Here is a 13177-nt window from a genome sequence, read left to right as displayed (position 1 = left end):
TTACATTACATTTTGGGAATGGCTAATGCCTTCCCTCACTCTCGAGATATTTTCCTTCACCGTCGCACAATTTTTGGGGAGATCGTACAGTTGCACAGCTTAATTTGGTGTTTACGTTATGCATTGCAGACGACACAATCCAATTTCTTAGTGTGTGTGTTTAAGGATAATGTCGTTTTCGTTGCCCATTGCCAAGTAAGTTTGGCACTGGCAAAAAAAATGCTTCATACAGCGAAACGTGTCTTTTTTTTAATTTAATACATTTTTATTGATAAAAAATATAAGTGGAATATACATTTGGCAATTTGCATTTCTTGTATACAGTACAGCGTTGCGCCATGCAAACTTTACTAAATCCGTTGCTGAATTTGCTTGACAAAAACAAACGTAAGTTTTAAATATTTGTGGACCCCCCCCCCCCCTCTAAATAATTTTTGTAACCAAATGTTAGAGAGAGGTAGCCAGCTCTATTCCAATTTATCCCGAATTAATTGTATTGAAAAGATGAATACCGCGAGTCAAATTGCACACAGGCATAATTCGATTACAGATACGAAATTGTTTTATAGACTTTTTTCTATGTTATCCATTATGGTGTTACAATAAGCCTTAAGAACAATGTGTCATTAATTGTACATTTCAGCTGCGTGGACACTGCACAAAAGTGTTCATTTGTCTTGCAGAAATGACCCGATCAGTTCATAGCAGAGAAAAAAATAAATGCCTGACGATGGAGTCCATGCACAATGGAGGGCCCTTCCTTTGCCCCCATATTCTTGAGCAAATAAAGCAAGCAGGTGCAAGTCATATTCACGGCCTTTGGGAAGGTTCTGAGCTTAACCAGCGAGAAAAGTGTTAACGCCACTCGGATGAACACAATCCAGTCGAATGTCTAGGCTGATTAAATTCATATTGTTGCAAAAGCACATGGCAGGCTGAAGGAAAAATTATGAAATCTCACCGCCTGCGCCATGGTAACACAGCCAACAGTGCCTGGGAAAAATGTGAATACCAGGAAAACGCCAATATTTCTCTTTGTGTTTTCGCCCGTGACAGGTTTATCCCCCCATCTGCTGATGCGCAGTGTACAAGTAGGGCGCTTGCTGTGACCGATTGTATGCTTTTATCCTCGAACTGTCACAATTCTTTTCTACTTTTTTGTGCCTCTTTTCACGCGTTAAGTCGCTGTAACAGCCACTCTTGTATGAAACAGGCCCTGAAGATAAACCCATAACTCCGAGGAAGAGTTACCATTCTATTTTCTAAATTGCTACATGAAGTCATGGGGCTTGTTGTATAAAAATAATGATTGTAATTGTCTATCAATGAGGATATATATAAAAAAAGAATATGGAACTTTTTCTCCCTTAGGCTTTCTCCAATTTTTTGAGAATTTACCAAAAACTACAGGAGTGCTTCTAGTGAAGCTGTAAGGGTTGCACGTTTCTTTGAGTAATCCAATACATAAGCTGTATTTACACAAGAGTAGATGTAGTAGTTGTGCAGTTGCAAACCTGTAAATCTTTAGCAAATGCGCATTTACATTTGCTATATTTGCAAAGGGAAAATAGTTTTACGGTGGAGAAAACCATTACATTACATACCTACTGATTTTGTGGGGAATCCCTCCCCGTGCCCATCAAGAATAGAAAATTACTCCGGCCCTTGACAGGATTAAATCTCACACCTTATCCAGGTGTAGTGAAGTGTCTCACAAAAGTTTACCAATTCCCAAAAACCTGCAAGTTCGTGAGTGCACTGCTGCTTACCAAGGCGTACCTTTTCTTGAACACCCCCGTAGCATGAGAACATCTGGTCACATATAAAAGGAGACCATAAAGGTGTCAGTCAGTCGAATCACTTTATTCAATGCTTATTTGATAAGATCATAAAAGTACAAACATACGTAATAAAAACATCCACCAATATACAAAAAGTTTAAAATGGTCTGTTAAGATCATCCATTGACATGGCAAAAACATACAGTTCATTTAAGGATATTGTACAATCGCCTGGCTTCCAAGAGAGGGATAAAAAAAGACGCAACACAGAAACAGATGAGGTGAGCGGACAATGATTGCAAAAATAACAGTCCTGGGTGACATTGAAAAAAATATTGTATTTGCGCACAACAGGGAGTATAAATCTTTTAAAAATTCCACATAGAATTTACAAACAAAGAAGATGTGCAAATTAGATTGGATGGACACCCCGTCACATGGGGAGGGCAGAGGCTAATGTAAGGAGAAGATTCCTGACGGATAAGCCAGCATACAAGAAATAAGATTCAAGCGAAACCTCAGAAAAAGAAATCTGTGGCGTAGATTTGTCATGGAAAATAGGTATGTGGCTGTCCCTTCCTGGTTAATCAGTCCCTCTAGATAAGATTTTACTGAAGATTTTTATCTATTTGTTTTAAGTCTCTTGTTTGCCCTTTGTTTTAGGAATCGTGTTTTAATATCCTTATTGGTGATGGTGGAGCAATTGGTTGGAGTGACAAAGAAATGCTCTAAACAAAGAGAGATAAGACTGTTTTTGAGTAAAGTAATCCAAGGAATCCTATGGGAATGTTCTAAAGAGAGACAGTCTTCGATAAATTTCTGAGTGAGATTCCCTTCTCCAGATGGAGTGCCATAATCGGATTGGGGTCAGGCTAGTTAAATCAGTTATGTATGAGACATCCAATTCTGCATGACAAATACAATTTGAACAGCTTATAGGGAGGCCTATGAGTTTTTTCCAGGAGTCCTCAATGGTCTGGAAAGCTGAGGAGTTAGAGTGTCCCCCGATATCTGCCCCATAGCTTGCTAATGAGATAGATTTGGCCATGTAATTTTTTTTAACCATGTCAAGGGGTTTCGCTCCCGGCATTTTTGTAAAAGGAGTATAGGGTAATAATACCTTTTTCTAGCATAAGGCCCCTCGTGGTAGTCATATTTGACCAATTCAATTGACTATTAAAAGTCCCCCAGATTAGAGAAGGTATCTGTTTGAGTCACTTTCTGAACTGCTATGTGGAGATTTGGCTCCTTCCTATCCTTACGTCCAGTGATCAAAATAAAGGACTTTGCCTCGTTAGTTTTCAGGTCCAGTTTGTGCATGTAGTTCACATAGGTCTCCAATAGTTTTTGTTGAGCTAGACCCGTACGGGCAATTAGCACTGCGTCGTCTGCGTAAAGGAGAATTGGAATGCACGGAGAATTGGAATGCATGCATTATTCATCTTTGGGATATCTGAGGTTGGGTCTAACAGGTGTGCCTCCACCCCATTAGTATAGATTCAAAAAATAAATGGGGCAAGGATCCAACCCTGTCAGAGCCCCCTGTTGATTGGAAACAACCTGGTGCACTCTCCCTGCTTCCCATAGTGGACACTGGCTGAGGCCGAAGAATGAAACTGCCTGATAAAAAGGATAATTGCCTTATCGATGCACATTTCCTTCATTATCCTCCATAGATGATGGTGCGCAATGCAGTCAAATGCTGCGGATCAGTCCATAAATGGCTTGGGAATACCTGGCAATTAACAGTCTTAAGTTGAGTCATTGATCCAGCGTACCTTTCCCCTTTTTGAATCCGTATTCTACCGAAATCAGGATATTGTTGATGGTGGCCCATTCCTCCAGTCTGTTCAGTAGAGCTCGACCCATGAGTTTGGCGGTACCGTAGAAGAGGAATATCGGTCTGCAATGTTTAGCCTCAGATCTATCTCCTTTTTTATGGATAGGAATTAAAATATATTTTGACCATGAGTCTGGTTGGCCCACAGCGGCAATTGCATTAAAAACAAAAGTGATAAAAAGTGCATTAATTTCTCCTTTCAGCAGATCGACAACCTTTTTCATATCGCCCTTAAAACTATTGCTAAAATAATTAATTATGAGGAAGGTTTTACCACCTGGGCCTTTAAGATGTAAGAGGTTATTATAAAGGGTGTCATTGCGGGTTGACAGAACTTCCAACCTTGAGGTGTTTTTCAGCAGCGTCATGATCCCTCCCCTAACAAGGCCTGATTTTGACAGGAGGGCAGGAGTATAAAAAGAGTGATAGCCATCAAGGTAAATGGGTCCAATTTCCCAAGTTTCTTGTAAACATATCAGCTCATACGTAGTGAAAATATTTAGCCATTCAAGATCTGTCAATTTGGAATTTAGTCCTGCAATATTCCAAATGATTAGCTTAATCTGATCTGTTTGATCAGGAATTGCCATAAAGGGCGTGGCGTGTTCTCTGACCCTAATATGTTACAGCTGGGTGGAGGGGTGGGGGATCGCCTGTTCTTCCTCTGTTAATCGCAGGCTTCGAGGTCTGTCAGTGCAGTGAATTGATTAAGAATTGGAAGGGGGATAAAGATTGGCTCAGGGGGTGAGGTTGAGACTCTAGGCGAGGGTGACTGGGAGGAACCCAAAAGCTGGCCCTAACTGGTTTGTAAAAAGAAGCCCAGCGGTAATGCAAATGTTTGGGAATTCGATGAAGTCCCTGTGGGTCATGAACTAAGCACTTTGTGAACTGTGTAGTGCGAGTTAAAGATTACTACCACATAACTCCCCTAAGAGTTTTCTTTGAATCCCCCACCCAGTGCACCCTTCTTGCCATTATAATTCAGGAAAGAATCCCCCCCCACATGTTTGCTAATCCAGTGGCATGTTTTTGACATAAGTTGGACCATTGTTTCCTTTTGGGTTCTAGTTAACCCTGGCACATTTGTCAGAATTATCACATAGGGGCAGGCAGCTGAAGGGAGGGCCAGTCTTGTTTGGAAGTTTGATTGGCACCTTTTTTATGATTAATGCTCTCCTTCAGGTCTCATCGGTGATGATGGCAAGCCCTTAATTGGGCCCTGTTGCTGTAGAGCACTGAAATTAACGAAAGCAGAGTGAGGGTCAGACATTTGTGTGGCTGGGTTGGGAGTGGAACTGGGCTTATAGGGTCCCTTGGCAGAGTTGAACTGCTCTTAAAGGGTTCCTTGGTACCATGAGTGATATGCGCCCTAAATGATGACTTTTTGTCCCACCTAATTTCCGGCTCTTATTGGACCCTGGTTGACGGTACAATAATTAGGGTGACATAGAGGTGGAGATATTGGATCATTATGGGAAGACATCCTAGATACCCAAGTGATCAAATTAGGCTGAGTTGGACGCCCCCTATTATGCGAAGAGACGCAATGTTGGCCTCAATGCTGGTCAATCGGTCCACAAGGGGTAGTAGTAGAGTGCTGATTGACTGTTCGATAACTTAGAGCCAGTGCGTCAGAGAGGGCGGAATGGCCACAACAGGGACTTGATGAGAACAGGAGTTGACGTGTTATCCCCCCCCCTTTTTTCTTTTTACTGGGGGTGAAAGTACAGGGCTTTACTGGTGAGAGCTCTGAGGAATCAGGCGTTTGGAGTGGCTAGTAACTGGCTTTGTGTTTGGGGGATCAGTTACAGGTGCAGCTTGTGACTTGTTGGCTGGAAGCTCTTTTACCGTCCCAGGTGCTCCCGGTTCCCCCATAGACAGCCTGCGCTCAGCAATTTGAATCTGCTTGTCCTGTGCATCAGTAGCCCTTAGGAGGAAAGAGTCTAGAGTGTTAGTGGGCTCACCTCCATACGCTGCTGAGGTAGACTTCCGTTTCAACCATCTTAAGCTTCCTCCGGGCTCCGACGGACATGGTTGGGCCCGCCTTAGCCAGGGCTTTGCTCAGGCACGTCCCCGCACGTGTCCCTGTGCACATCCCACACTGATGGCCAGCATTGTACTAATAAGCACGTAGGTCAGGTGCCGGGGCTGCTGGGCTCTGTAGTCCCAGTGGTGGCACCAAGAGGGTTTGCATGGCTCCCCCCTGCAGCAGGAGGCTCTAAAGTATCGGGTTCATTGGCAGCTTTAATGCAGCGGGCTGGTGTTGTGCTAATAAGCGTGTAGGTCAGGTGCAGGGACTGTCAGGCTCTGTAGTCCCCAGCGGTGGCACCAAGAGGGATTGGTAGTCCCAAGGTTCATTGACAGCTTCAATGCTGTGGGCCGGCATTGCACTAATAGGAGTGTCGGTCAGGCGTGGGCTGTGGTCCCCAGCAGTGGCCCCACAAGGGATTGCATGGCTCCTCCCTGGCAGCTGCAGGCTCTACAGTATCAGGTTCATTGGCGGCTTAATGGTGTCATTTTGGGTGGTAGTTAAGCATTCTGAAGGACACTTAGACCTTGGAGTTATCCCTGACCTTTGTTTCCTGGCAGAAGACCACACATTATCGTTTGAAATCCCTGCTTGCCTGGTGGGGAACTCACTGTGCCCAATCTGTGTGGCATACAGCGGTTGCAAGCAAGTCAGATTGCAGTTTGGGTGCCATATCTTTTTTAGCCGCGCTGATCAAACCTGTTTTTCTGAAAAAAACAAACAGAGAGTTAATTTTAGGAAGGCACATTGCAGTGTCCCTGATGTGCAGAGAGTGTATTTGATTTCCCTGCCCAGGACTGTTATGATATGGACCTGAAATAAGGAAAACAGCTGTAAGTGGGCAGACACTTGCAACAACTTTTTCCCTCAGCTTCAAAGGATGCTGTCTTAGTATCACATTTTGTGAACAAGCCTAAGGGGTGTGGCTTACACCCATGAGAGGGTGTATAATACACTTGCCATGAGTTAAACCTGTGCATCTGAGTACGCTGATTAGAGGGTGAATGAGAGTTTAGTGTGTGGGCCACCCCACCATTGTGGTGGTAAAGATTCACGTCCATCAGCCTGGTATGAGCTCCTCTGCCATATTTTAGACTGCCACCAGTTCTGGCAGGGGAGTTTGCCAAAAGTGTTCAGTCAATACAGCCCGAATACTGTTGGGAAAAATATAATGCCAGGTGGGTCACGTTGTCATTATGGCTACTCTTCACATTCTTGTTTCCCAGGGTGCAGGGTGAAACAAGAAGAAAATGTTCCTTATGGCAAGTGAGATTTCACCATATGTACTTCAGACATTTTCTGTCATGTGTCACAGAGAAGTTCCAGTCAAAGGACATTAACATAGAATGGCCTGCTCTAAGTAAGTTGGGCCTCTGGACTTTCATTAAGCAATGGCTAGTTTGCGACTAGACCGCTGGCTCAAAGTTTCTAACTGTGGAGCCAGCTGAGGCTTTAATTTTGGAAACCCATCTGTTCCCCCACCCCTACAATGAGGCAGAAGCAATTCACTTATAAATTTAGGACTGGGTTGGGTTTAATATAGTCAAAATTGCCATTGTTGGGTTATGTGACGTCATAAACCACAAATCCAAAGACCAAGTGATTTGTAAATGCCACCAGAACACCGAGATTGTAGTAGTGGAACATAGACTGCATGTTTTCTGTGCATTATTTTTATATTGCAAGTTTTTATTTTGATAGCTTGAAAAACATCATTCAGGGTGAAACTAAAATGTACACAGATTTGAACTAAATTGTTTAGGTTTTGTTTACAGTTCATTAATAAACCGTAACTAAAGCAAGGGACAATGTAGAGGAATGTGTGCGATTCAGTCCTTAGAAATAGTAGAGTAGAAGAATATGTGCCTGTTTTTGAAATCTTGCATATTGTCTTTGCATTATATTTCTTCTAAGTTCCATTAACTCATCCTCTGCTTTCTTTCTCTATCTACCTATTTTTAGTTTTACATTCATTTCTAGTTTCTTGTCAGGATTAAAATGTTGCATGGACAACCTCAAAGTCTTTCTCTGAAATTTGATTACAGCTGCTGCTTCTCATACTTGATATCTGATGTCCAATAATAATTATTGAATGGAGAAGAATAATGTAAATGTATCCTGTCCTTGATATTGTCAAATTTGATAAAGAAATCTAGAAGTTCATAAGCTCACACCTTTCCTCTAACATGGCATGCTTCCTTGGCCTAAAGGCAGTGAAAAACAATCACCTGACAGCGGACCTATCTCTTTAGCTTGACTCTCATTAATGATTGTTTTCCAGGCAATCTTCAAGATGTGAACTCATTTTTGGCCAAAGTTTACCTGAGACACCGGAGATATTGAACAGGAGGCAGATGGATCCTGCCTATTAGCTTTCTGAAGAATTGCTCCCATCTAACTTGTCTGCCAAGAGTTTGGAAAATAGCCTTTCCGAACCCCTTAAGAGAAAAGTACAAACAACAATCAACCGAACAAAAGTCAACCTCTCCGAGGATTTTCTTTTTACATCCAGTGGAGTTCTAAGTAACTAGTGCCATTTTTTAAAAAGTTGACATTGCTTTAAATTGCAAATTAGCCTGTAACAACGTTGCAGAAAGAATTCAGTTTTAGTTCTCAAATTGACAGATTATCTATATGAAAGACAGGAAGCTCTACTTGCTACACATTTTTAAAAAACAGTTATCAAATTATAAATTTATGACGTGTTTTTGAAAAAAAATGCCACTAATAGCTAAAATCTCTTTGGAGTTTATGTGCTCCTGTACAACGAAAAAGCCATAGAAAGCATTAGTGATGGCTCCGAAAAAAACATTTGAAGTCGTGACTATCTCAGGCAGGCTGGCAATCACTTTCTTAGATTTTATACTGTATGTCTTAAACATGCTGCGCGCTTTTTTTATTAGCCGCATTCAGCAATGAGCTGCATGGCTTCTAGGGCTCACACCAGTCTCCAGCACTTTTCATTAGGCTGCTGAGTTCTTCCTAATAAATTAACCAGTGTTTCCATAAGCAGGGCGAATGTATCAATGACCAGGAATGGATTGGTCTTGGTTCTTAATCCATTTTATAACAGCAAGCATGCTCACCTTTCCGCCAGCGTTTTATTAGCGACTGAAACTGAACCGGGTGGTTGAGAACTTACCTTCTGTTCCAGCTGGGATTTCTTTTAACTTCAATCCATTTTGTTTCTCAAACAAACGGATAATTCTGCTAACTCTGAGAGCTTTCCCTGTCGGAAGGTGAGTTCCAGTGTGTGAGATCTGATCTCCCATCATGGAGGTTATAATATACCTGCTGCTCTAAGGGGCATATTAAGAAGCAATAGCGATATCGCTATTGCTTGGTTAGAGACAAAAATTTACCGCTGAGCTGCGGCGATTTTTATCGCAAATAAACCTTGGTATTACCAAGGTTTATCCCAAATGCGATAAAAATCGGCCGCAATGCATGAATATCGCTGAAAAGTCAGCGATATTCATGCATTACCGAGCTAATGCTCTTAGCCATGTTATCCACCTCCCATTGGATAACATGGGTAAGAACTGCTCAGGGCAAGTGTTAGCTTTTGGAGATATTCGCGCTTAGCGCGAATATCTCCAAAAGTTGGTAATAGGAGATAGCGATGTTAGCAACTGTTTCCAGTTGCTAACATCTTGGCATGCCCACTTTGCATGTCATTAGTAATAAATATCACTGACATGCAAAATGGTGCCCAAGATGGTCGCTATCTCCTACTAGCTGTCGCTAACTGGTGTTAGCGACAGCTAGGTAATAGGGAGATAATTTTATCTCCGCTTTCTTGGCTTTTAAAGCCAAAAAAGCGGAGATAAACCCCCTTGATAATATGCCCCTAAATGTCCACTGTGCTGCAGAATCTACGACAATTTTGCCATAATAACTGCTTTTAAATATTAATTGTTATTCTTTTTAGATTCCCTCCTCCTGCATTCAGCGTACGGTTAGCAAACCCCTTTCTTTTCCAACTTGAGGTTATGCCGTACAATTTTGATTTTGATAGCTTGATGAATAATTTCAGACCTGATTGCATGACAGGGGCATAAGAGAGGGTTCGTAGACAGGGTTAAGAGAGCTGATGTGTTCTGTCCGACAAGGATTCGAAGAGTCGAAGACATCCACTCTACACAGTCTGAGGTTAATATTAACAATGAAAGCGGAAAGCTCCCTGGTAAGAAATGTGACATACTTCCATGCCTTCAGTGACATCCAATTTGTAAATATTCCATTTCAAATCTCTTACAGTAAAATCTCTTACAATCCAGCTCCTGGTGCCCTGAACATTTCCCATATATTTTATTCCTTCCAATGCTTTACTGAGGGAGAGAAGAAAACACTTATTTTGAACAGCTCCCCTGCTATAAAAAACAATCACTGGCCAGCTCGGGCTATTATAATGGAACTGTCACTTTAAATGAAACTATCCCTGTCCATTCCATCCTGCAGTTACATTGTGAAAGGAACATAATTCATAGATTTATGAGAAAGAAACAAGGTGGGATTGTATGTTCTTTGTTTTAGTGCAGCGGGCATGGATTAGATTTTTTTCACGTTTCATAAATGCAAGGGAGGAACCCGCTTGAACTCAGTGAGTCCTTAGATCTTGACTGTTGTAGTACAGTGGTATGTTTAATCAATGTCACTAATGCTTGTGTGAGGAAGTGGTCAAGCAACAGTTTACACTAGACCAGTAAGTGATTCTATGTTCTTTTTATAAAGTTAGCTTCAAGTTTGGGAAAGACTAAAACTCAGTCAAGTTTTAAAAATATTCACAGTGAATATGCATGAGGCAGATATATATTTCATCAATTTCAATAGAGGTAATTTGCTTATTAGTGACATTTGGTCGCACAGGTAATCCCTGGTTCAAACATGCAGATGCATGCTAATGTTCAGTTCTAGAAATTGTTTACATATAATGGAATAAATTTACGAGGCCGCCATGTCAGCCCGCCAGGGCCGGTCTGAGAACTCCTGGGGCCCCGGGCGAAAGAGAAGATGTGAGGCCCCTCTAATTTGCATGTATCTTCCAGTCGCAGCCGGCGTGACTCGCGGGTGTAGGGTCTCGCGGGAGTACGGAAGGGGGGAAACAGGAAGCAGGCAGCCTCCCTCCCCTCCCCTAAGCCAATCATAATGCTGCAATGGCAGGGTTGTGATTGATCAGGACGCCGACCAGCCAGGTGCCTATCGGGAGGCTATTTTCCCCATGTAGACTGCATTGCAGCATACATAGAGAAAGGCCAGAGTGCGCAAGGCTGGTTTGGCCAAACAGTCAGCGCCCTTAGCAGTTGGCAAGGCAATCCTCCCCTGCCCTAAAACAGACCCGCTCGCCCCCAACAAAACACTTCTGCTTTCTCGCAGTGCTAGAAGCAGAAACATAAAATGGTCGATTTAGCATTTTGTGTTTCTGCTTTTGCGAGAAAGTAGTGGGGCATCGCTCCTCCGCCCTGGTGAAGGGGCCGCCCTTGGTAACATCACAAGAAGTGACATCATAGAAAGAGACATCGCAGGACTATTGATCTTATTTTGCATCCCTGAAGAGACCTAACGTGGATATCAGTAACATGGACAAAAAGATAAATATACAAATGAAATAAGTCCATATATTTTAAAACTGTTAAGTGGATTACATTTGTCTGATTAGATGAAAAAGCTAGGTGTAGGTCTCACAAAGATGTATATTATTTACTCCTTGTTAACAGATTGTTTCCAGATGAGTGCATGATACAATTTCCAGTTCTGCCTCAGTTTAATAGTGATTGATCTGGAGAAACACAAACTCTGAATTTAGAACGTAATACCATGGTTGGAAGTTCTCTTTAGTAACCAGAATTGATTTCTGTTCAAGTGAACCCTTTTTGCAACATTATGTTAATCAAAGACTGGGGAAAAAACCCTAACAATGTAAATTATACCTTGCAGTTGGCATGCAGCTCTTAGATGACAGTTAATAGCTCATTGTTCTATGTAAGGATTCTGACTTATAAACTGCAAGTACCAATAGGATCTCTCTGACAAAAGCAGTAATCCACTGGCCTATTTACATTATGTGGACTTAGTGATCTGCATGGTACATGTTCTTTGCAGCGAGCACATTAACCCTCTGCGCTCCCTTTCCCTGAGTCAAAACTTCCACTTGACAAACCTCCATCTCTCTCTAGGAAGAACATTGATCACCGGAGTTTCATGACATTTTTATTGTTGCCGAAAATTCCTGGAGGTCAGGAACGAGGCAGCAAGTGCTTTTAGAACATAATATACTCGCAAACACGACCCAAAGTCAGCGCTCAATGCGATCTCACCATTTGCACTGCCCTAGAGCCTCCCTACTCAAGGGTCCTGTGACCTCAATGACAGAGTCACTGTTGCTCTAGGGTGTGCTGCTTCATAGGCCTGCCCAAAAGACTTGCGGTGAGCTTCAATAGGGATTGTGGTAGACAGGCCTTCAAGGTTAACCCACACTTGCGACTGCTAGAATTCACCTGCTGGTGGTAAGACACCAGGGTGTCTAAGGTCTTGCGGGTCCTTCTAAGGTCTAGCATGGAAATATGCTCCCTCAGGGAGATTGGTCTGGTGGACTGGTCATGAAGGCTGAACCTGGTTCTCCAGTTCCTAATTCAGCAGCTCTGACCTTAGTGCCACATCCTCTTCCCCACTGAACACCATACTACCCCACTGAGAGAAACTCGCACTGCCTTCAACTACAACCCAATTGTGCCCCGCTACAAACACCTAGAGGCGACTTATTTCAAATTACGCACTAGACAAGAGCAATATGCTGCCTAAAAAAAAAGTGACAACATTTTGGAAAAAGCAAACACTCATAAGGAATGTAACATTAATTAAAGCATGTGAAATGTAAGCAGGAACAACATGGTTACCTTAACGCTTTTGCACTTATTCAGAAATGAATGAGTGCTTTTGCATGAAAAGTTAAGGCCATGACTAAAGGCCGGAACGGACCTGCTTCAATGCCCATTGATTATATCCTTACAAAACGAAAGCAGTATGGTTTAAAAAGACCACATTTGTGAATACAGAGCAGAGGCTGGCACTTTATTTTCCAGTCCGCCCATCAAGCAGGTATTGCAGTACATCCAGAAATGGTGCACTTCCCTACCCGGGGAAAACAATGCTGTTCAGAGAAAGACAAGAAAACAAAAGTAACGCTTCACTGGTAAACTCTGTGTAGTGGCACTAATGTGTTTTGGGTGTGAATAAAATCAATCTGGCCCCTTTTTGACCCACTCTGTCTTGCTTTAGTTATTTTTTACATTTTTAATTTTTTATTTCTCTCTTTACCAAGGCTGCACTTTGGAAGTGAAAGAGGGAGTAGTGGCTACAAGGCCCTGGGAAGGGGGCCCCACACCCTGACCTTGCAGATTTCTATCGTGCTTAGAGGCCCAGGGAAAGGGGGGCCCACACCTGTTCTTTGCAGCTTTCTTTAGTGCTTAGAGGCCCAGGGAAAGGGGGCCCCACACGTGGACCTTGCAGCTTGCTCTTGTGCTTCGA

At 42.6% G+C, this 13177-nt stretch overlaps 1 pseudogene; it reads right to left on the bottom strand.

Moving 5' to 3' along the window:
- Positions 1-8922, bottom strand: part of LOC147723132 (interferon-related developmental regulator 2 pseudogene) — a 78482-nt pseudogene extending 69560 nt beyond the window's left edge.
- Positions 8923-13177: the final 4255 nt, after the last annotated feature.

Source organism: Lissotriton vulgaris, chromosome 4_1, assembly GCF_964263255.1.
Source record: "Lissotriton vulgaris chromosome 4_1, aLisVul1.2, whole genome shotgun sequence".
In the NCBI taxonomy this organism is placed as follows: domain Eukaryota; kingdom Metazoa; phylum Chordata; class Amphibia; order Caudata; family Salamandridae; genus Lissotriton; species Lissotriton vulgaris.
Note: the sequence above shows the minus strand (reverse complement) of the source record. Positions and strands in the feature narration are given on the sequence as shown.